Source organism: Salmo trutta, chromosome 26 (genome assembly GCF_901001165.1).
Source record: "Salmo trutta chromosome 26, fSalTru1.1, whole genome shotgun sequence".
NCBI lineage: Eukaryota > Metazoa > Chordata > Actinopteri > Salmoniformes > Salmonidae > Salmo > Salmo trutta.
Genome location: NC_042982.1, coordinates 39,876,166 through 39,885,263, shown reverse-complemented (window position 1 = coordinate 39,885,263; position 9,098 = coordinate 39,876,166). Strand labels below are relative to the sequence as shown.

At 44.3% G+C, this 9,098-nt stretch overlaps 1 pseudogene; it reads left to right on the top strand.

The window, feature by feature from the left end:
* The first annotated feature begins 4,494 nt into the window (after nucleotides 1-4,494).
* LOC115163911 (extracellular calcium-sensing receptor-like) lies at nucleotides 4,495-6,855 on the top strand (annotated as a pseudogene).
* The last annotated feature ends 2,243 nt before the right edge of the window (nucleotides 6,856-9,098 follow it).

The following is a 9,098-nucleotide window of genomic DNA, read 5'->3' as shown; positions in this document are numbered from 1 at the left end:
GAAGAAGTTAGGAACCACCAAGACTCTTCCGAAAGCTGGCCGGACGGCCAAACTGAGCAATTGGCAGATAAGGGCCTTCGTCAGGGAGGTGACCAAGAACCCAATCGTCACTCTGACAGAGCTCTAAAGTTCCTCTGTGGAGATGGGAGAACCTTTCAGAAGGACAACCATCTCTGCAGCACTCCACCAATCAGGCATTTATGGTAGAATGGCCAGACAGAAGTCACTCCTTAGTAAAAGGCACATGACAGCCCGCTTGGAGTTTGCCAAAAGGCACCTAAAGGACTCTCAGACAATGAGAAACAAGATTCTCTGGTCTGATGAAACCAAGATTGAACTCTGTGGCATGAATGTGAAGCGTCACGTCTGGAGGAAACCGGGCACCATCCCTACGGTGAAGCATGGTGGTGGCAGCATCATGCTGTGGGGATGTTTTTCAGCGGCAGGAACTGGGAAACTAGTCAGGATTGAGGGAAAGATGAATGAAGCAATGTACAGAGAGATCCTTGATGAAAACCTGCTCTGAGTGCTCCGAACCTCATACTGGGGTGAAGGTTCCTTCCAACAGGACAACCCAAATCACTCAGCCAAGACAACGCAGGAGTGGCTTCGGGACAAGTCTCTGAATGTCCTTGAGTGGCCCAGCCTGAGCCCGGACTCAAAACCAATTGAACATCTCTGGAGAGACCTGAAAATAGCTGTGCAGCAACGCTGCCCTTCCAACCTGACAGACCTTGAGAGGATCTGCAGAGAAGAATGGGAGAAACTCCCCAAATACAGTTGTGCCAAGCTTGTAGCATCATAACCAAGACGGCTCCAGGCTATAATTGCTGCCAAAGGTGCTTCGACAAAGTACTGGGTAAAGGGTCTGAATACTTATGTAAATGTGATATTTCAGTTTTTTTATTTCAAATAAAACGGTGAAAGATTAAATTCAACAACACCTTTGTTTTATCAGAAAACCGGAGACCAACCTCTGTCCAGTGAAGTCCACAAAGCATATTGCATGTACAGTAACAGACAGTGACATGACCTACAGCATGGTCAAGGAAGTTAATGTTTCTGACATTTTCGGACCACTGAACAACTATTGATTTAGAACCACAGAGAGATACCACAAGTCACAAAGAAAACAGGAGCTGCCTCCACTATTCCAGCACCATTTCAACATCAAATAACCTCTGCTTGGTCTCATACAGTGACAAAAGATACCAAAAACAATTTAGTCCAATCAACGTAAGCTAAATATGTGGCTGTCCATGGTTCTGTGTGTGTGTGTGTGTGTGTGTGTGTGTGTGCATGCAAGTAGAAAACATATTGACTCACTCTACTTGTAAAGAAACACCAATGCCTTCCTCTCTTTCATATTGATGAAATAGTCTCTCACTCTGTCATACAGTACACACTTTGTTGTCCTAGGCTACCTGGCTAAAATGATTACTCGCTAGCCTAACTTCCATTCATGGTCAACGTTAGCTAGTTAACATTAGCCTTCTACATCTAGCTACCGTACATATTGAACTTCCTTCTTCTCAGGCCAGGGGCACAACAATGTAGGAATTAATGATTGGATCAAAATCGCCGTTATAATCATTGGCCAGTATGGAGAACTAAGTAAAACCACAAGTCCAAATCCCTACCTACATCCATGGCTAATTTAGTAAAGGGACAATTTTAGCTAACTTGCTAGCCACCGGAGGACAACAACACAACGAGATGCAACAAATCAGGTTTTTCTGTCAATGACGTATGCGCTCATTGGGATTTGATAGGAGTGACGGCAAATCCAAATTGGCTTCCCTTGACATGTTTTTTTTGGTGCGCCAGGACCATTCACAGTTTAGCTCGCTCAGTTTAGCTCAACGCTGTTTGGCAAATTTTGTTTACTTTTTTTTGTCAAGGGAGGCCAGATGCTCGCTGGCTTCCCTTGCCTTAAATGCTACAGGCGGCAACAATGTCATACTCGTTTGGACCAGACAGCATCAGATAGATGGCATACACGTGCTTCTACACATGCATTGCTTGCTGTTTGTTGTTTTAGGCTGGGTTTCTGTACAGCACTTTGTGACATCAGTTGATGTAAGGGCTTCATAAATACATTCGATTGATTGATTGATTGATTGACGTAGAGAGACAGAGGGGCGCTGTTTCGCTCGCTCGGATGCTTTCTCCTGTGAGGCTGAATCACATCCGGCCGTGATTGTACGCCGCCCTATGGGACTCCCAATCGGCCCAGCGTTGTCCGGGTTTGGCCGGTGTAGTCCGTCATTGTAAATAAGAATTTGCTCTTGAATGACTTGTATTTATTTTTATTTAACTAGACATGTACATTTTAAGGAAAGTTATGAAACACAGAAACAAAATAAATGATTTTATGTTTTGTTGGTTTGCAACTCAAAAATAAAAACAGTCACACACTCAACATAAACTCCAAGCAATCTACTGGGCATTCACCAACGTTTCGTCATCACCTGCCTTCTTCAGGGTTTATTTTTGGGTTGGTCATTTTTTGGGGGGAGGAAGCATTGCTTCCCTTGGCCTCCATATACGCCACTGCTCATCACGAGTGACTGTAGAACCTTTTTACGTGCCTTAGGGGAGGTCATGAGAGTTCAATTTCCATTGACTCATCGGTCTACATCGTTATAGCCGACTCACCAGGGGGTTAGGATAGTAGATGTGATAGTCTAGACTTACAGAGAGGCCTAACACCCCCTGCAGCTCTCCAGGACACCGCTTGGAGACTATTGGTTTGAATGTTGCTTATGAAGATACATTTTCAAGACAGAAAAATATGCCCTGCTTATATAAGCCTATTTCATGAAATATGGATTGTAATGGTGTACGTTTCATTACAAGAAGTTATACATTTGGGTTAATTTACTTTCAGTAGTCAACACGTGAAGCCACCTGTTTGTGCAAACCGAGCACCGCCAGCGATCCTGTCCCGTGGGCGTCTCCACCGCGGGGGCTCAGGTGTTTCTCTCCCGGATGATTGAAAGACAAGTGTCGACAAGCTCAGACTCACAACAGCGAAAGACCCAGAGGATGCTTCGGAATAAACAATTACAGTATCCGAGGTTTATTATTGAGCATTAAAGCCAATGTCCCATGAGCGCTCATCCGCGTCGCCACATGCTATTGCCAATTAAATCGTAGCCTTGTGGCGCTTTGTGCTATGTCATTAACATGAATACAGACCGACATTCACATGCCAGGGAATTTACTATATGTATTTGTAATTTACCAGCTCATTGCGCATCGCACCTCACACAACGTTATTTACTATTCTACTGTCATTGTCTCCTTCATTTAAAACTATCATTTTGATTTCAAGCCCTAAAATTCTAAACCCTATAGGCTATTTTAAAGTAATGCAATACGCACAAAATATATTAAAACACTACGGTGCATATAGCCTAGGTTTATACTCTGCTCAATTCTTAGTTATTATTTTTATTATACAAATTAAACGAAATGTCAATTTATTTAATTTATTATAGTCAATAGTTTCCATAATCTATAAACCTTAACGGTCCTGTTTATCTCACGTCTCTGTGAGGAGGCTGTTTTGTGCAACATGGCTAATTTCATCCCCTGAGATTTGGCGAATGTACATGTTGTGGATGCTGTTCCTTCAGAGTCTATCATTGTGAACACTTTATACCAGACATTCACATCATGGATGTTACTGGATTATTTTATTTTTTTAAACGGTTATTGTGTAGATTAAATGCTTTTCTCCACTTTTACGCGTCCATCTCGGCGAGTCCATCTGTAAACTGAAGGCCAAGCATAACCTGAGCGGGTAGAAAAACGTGGAGAAGAAAAAGGTGGTTGTGGGAGGGATGTTTCCCGTTCACCATCGCCTCAGCCGATACGAACACCTCCCCGGTGCCGGTATCCCTGGGATGCGAGGGGTGAGTAAAATTAATGTTTTGGGATGCAATTACATTATATTACTCAGGAGTTCAAGGTAGTGAAACTAGAGAAATGGAGAGAATGAAGTTGTCAATGTGGGATTTTTAAAACGTTATTATAATAAATTAGCCCTATTGTGTTTTCAAATATTATTTGAATACAATTTAGAAACAGAATATTATGGAAATGCTTCTCTACTGAGTCGCCTCCTTCTGTCAAGGTCCTGCTCCCTCATCCAATCTGTGACTCAACAATCATCCATCCCTTCAGCCCCTTGGACCTGTCCTCCTCTTATATTAACCAATGAACTAAGCGATGATGATTTGGCTCATCTGAGAAGGTACATATTGATCTTTGTCGCCCTCAAGTGGCAGTTTAATGCAATGTTATGCATTGCAGCTACTACTCGAGATTACTTAAAAGTAATGTCAGGATTTTACTACTACTACTATTACTATTACTACTATTACCATTACTACTATTACTTCTACTACTACTACTACTATTTACCAACATCATCATCATCACTTCTCATCCAGGTTTAACTTCCGGACGTTCCTCGAGACTCAGACGATGCTCTTCGCCATTGATGAGATCAACAAGCAGACAGACCTTCTCCCTGATACAGACCTGGGCTATGTCATCTATGACTCCTGCGTCACCATCTCCAAGGCTGTGGAGGGCACCCTCACCTACCTGACAGGGCAGGACAAGGCCGAGCCAAACTAACGCTGTGGCCGCTCTGGTGGGGGTTGGGGGGGGGGGGGGGGGTTAGACCTGCCCATCGCCAGCGCCCATATACTGGGACTCAACTATTTCCCCCAGGTATCTCTGTCCATCTACATACCCTCATTAATACATATACTCTCCTCTTCACTACAGCTCCTATATCTACCTACTTAGGTGCAGTGTGGCCTAATCTAGTGGGCTTTTTCCTCTCCTTCCCTCTCTCCTCTTCTCTCCTCTCCTCTGCTCTCTCTCCTCTGCTCTCTCTCCTCCCCTTCTCTGCTCTCTTCCGCTCTCTCCTCTTCCCTCTCCCTCTTCTCTCCTCTCCTCTGCTCTCTCTCCTCCCCTTCTCCTCTGCTCTCTTCCGCTATCTCCTCTCTCTCTTCCCCCTCTCCTTTGCTCTCTTCCCTCTGTCCTTGTCTCTAGGTGAGTTCCTCGTTGTCCTGCTCTGTGTTGGAAAGTAAGTTTCAGTTCCCCACCCTTTGATGACAATTCCTAACGCCGTCTACCAGTCAATGACCCGCCTGGTGCTGCACTTCAGCTGAGCCTGGGTGGGAACCATCGCCGCGGACGACGACTATGGGAAGTATGGCATCAAGGCCTTCAAGGAACAGGTGGATGAGGTTGAGGTCTGCATCTCCTTCTCTGAGACCCTGCCCAAGGTGACCGGTTTCCATGACAACACGCCTCTCAATGTCTCTGTCTCTCCACAGTATGTCTCTCTCTTTCTGTATTTCTCTGTCTGCTTCTCTCTCTCTTTTCCTCTATTTCTCTCCATCAGTTTGCTTGTACCAAAAACAAGTTAATACAGTTTGCTTGCACCATAAACAAGTTAATACAGTTTGCTTGCAACATAAAAGAGTTAATAGTTTGCTTGCACCATAAACAAGTTAATACAGTTTGCTTGCACCATAAACAAGTTAATACAGTTTGCTTGCAACATAAACAAGTTAATAGTTTGCTTGCACCATAAAGAAGTTAATACAGTTTGCTTGTACCATAAACAAGTTAATACAGTTTGCTTGCACCATAAACAAAGTTAATACAGTTTGCTTGCAACATAAACGAGTTAATAGTTTGCTTGCACCATAAACAAGTTAATACAGTTTGCTTGCACCATAAACAAGTTAATACAGTTTGCTTGCAACATAAACAAGTTAATACAGTTTGCTTGTACCATAAACAAGTTAATACAGTTTGCTTGTACCATAAACAAGTTAATACAGTTTGCTTGCACCATAAACAAGTTAATACAGTTTGCTTGTACCATAAACAAGTTAATACAGTTTGCTTGCACCATAAACAAGTTAATACAGTTTGCTTGCAACATAAAAGAGTTAATAGTTTGCTTGCACCATAAACAAGTTAATACAGTTTGCTTGCACCATAAACAAGTTAATACAGTTTGCTTGCAACATAAACAAGTTAATACAGCTTGCTTGCAACATAAACAAGTTAATAGTTTGCTTGCACCATAAACAAGTTAATACAGTTTGCTTGCACCATAAACAAGTTAATACAGTTTGCTTGCAACATAAACAAGTTAATAGTTTGCTTGCACCATAAACAAGTTAATACAGCTTGCTTGCACCATAAACAAGTTAATACAGCTTGCTTGCACCATAAACAAGTTAATAAAGTGTTGGAACCTCCTGTGCAGGTGAGCTCTCCAGAGGACATCCAGTGTATTGTGGAGTCGTCGACAGGTAAGATCATTGTGATGTTCTCCTCTGAAGTGGACCTGAGCCCTCTGATCCAGGAGCTGGTCCAACACAATGTCACCAAACGCACCTGGATCGCCAGCAAGGCCTGGGTCACCTTCGCACTCAACCAGCCTGGGGTGAGGGGTCAACTAGGGGTTAGGGTTCAACCTGGGGTCACAGGTACCATAGAATTAGTCAGCAGAGTGACCATTTTATATTCAAAGCAGTGTTCCCTGATTTGTTGGGTGTTGTTAGTGTGATGATGTGGGGTTTTCTGAGTCCAGGTGAGTTCAGTGCTGGGTGGTACTCTGGGATTCGGCCTGAAACGTACTGAGATCCCCAGTCTCCAGCATCACCTGCTAAACACAACCCCTACGAGGAATTCTGGGAAATGGCCTTCAACTGCACACTGGACCACGGCCAGGCTCTGAGGCTGGCGAAAGAAATGGCTAGGGCAGCAGTGGGACAACACAACCCTTTCCAGGGCAGTCAGAGAGGTGCCTGAGGGGCTGTGTTGAGGCAGACGTCCCTGGAGAATCTTTATGATACCTACTCTGACCTGACCCTGCTACACCTCACATACAGGTAGATATGATGATACCTACTCTGACGTGACCCTGCTACACCTCACATACAGGTAGATATGATGATGCCTACTCTGACCTGACCCTGCTACACCTCACATACAGGTAGATATGATGATACCTACTCTGACCTGACCCTGCTACACCTCACATACAGGTAGATATGATGATACCTACTCTGACCTGACCCTGCTACACCTCACATACAGGTAGATATGGTGATACCTACTCTGACCTGACCCTGCTACACCTCACATACAGGTAGATATGATGATGCCTACTCTGACCTGACCCAGCTACACCTCACATACAGGTAGATATGATGATGCCTACTCTGACCTGACCCAGCTACACCTCACATACAGGTAGATATGATGATACCTACTCTGACGTGACCCTGCTACACCTCACATACAGGTAGATATGATGATGCCTACTCTGACCTGACCCTGCTACACCTCACATACAGGTAGATATGATGATACCTACTCTGACCTGACCCTGCTACACCTCACATACAGGTAGATATGATGATACCTACTCTGACCTGACCCTGCTACACCTCACATACAGGTAGATATGATGATACCTACTCTGACCTGACCCTGCTACACCTCACATACAGGTAGATATGATGATACCTACTCTGACCTGACCCTGCTACACCTCACATACAGGTAGATATGGTGATACCTACTCTGACCTGACCCTGCTACACCTCACATACAGGTAGATATGATGATACCTACTCTGACCTGACCCTGCTACACCTCACATACAGGTAGATATGATGATACCTACTCTGACCTGACCCTGCTACACCTCACATACAGGTAGATATGATGATACCTACTCTGACCTGACCCTGCTACACCTCACATACAGGTAGATATGATGATACCTACTCTGACCTGACCCTGCTACACCTCACATACAGGTAGATATGATGATACCTACTCTGACCTGACCCTGCTACACCTCACATACAGGTAGATATGATGATACCTACTCTGACGTGACCATGCTACACCTCACATACAGGTAGATATGATGATGCCTACTCTGACCTGACCCTGCTACACCTCACATACAGGTAGATATGATGATACCTACTCTGACCTGACCCTGCTACACCTCACATACAGGTAGATATGATGATACCTACTCTGACCTGACCCTGCTACACCTCACATACAGGTAGATATGATGATACCTACTCTGACCTGACCCTGCTACACCTCACATACAGGTAGATATGATGATACCTACTCTGACCTGACCCTGCTACACCTCACATACAGGTAGATATGATGATACCTACTCTGACCTGACCCTGCTACACCTCACATACAGGTAGATATGATGATACCTACTCTGACCTGACCCTGCTACACCTCACATACAGGTAGATATGATGATACCTACTCTGACCTGACCCTGCTACACCTCACATACAGGTAGATATGATGATACCTACTCTGACGTGACCCTGCTACACCTCACATACAGGTAGATATGATGATACCTACTCTGACCTGACCCTGCTACACCTCACATACAGGTAGATATGATGATACCTACTCTGACCTGACCCTGCTACACCTCACATACAGGTAGATATGATGATACCTACTCTGACATTACCCAGCTACACCTCACATACAGGTAGATATGGTGATACCTACTCTGACCTGACCCTGCTACACCTCACATACAGGTAGATATGATGATACCTACTCTGACCTGACCCTGCTACACCTCACATACAGGTAGATATGATGATACCTACTCTGACCTGACCCTGCTACACCTCACATACAGGTAGATATGATGATACCTACTCTGACCTGACCCTGCTACACCTCACATACAGGTAGATATGATGATACCTACTCTGACCTGACCCTGCTACACCTCACATACAGGTAGATATGATGATACCTACTCTGACCTGACCCAGCTACACCTCACATACAGGTAGATATGATGATACCTACTCTGACCTGACCCTGCTACACCTCACATACAGGTAGATATGATGATACCTACTCTGACCTGACCCTGCTACACCTCACATACAGGTAGATATGATGATACCTACTCTGACCTGACCCTGCTACACCTCACATACAGGTAGATATGATGATACCTACTCTGACCTGAC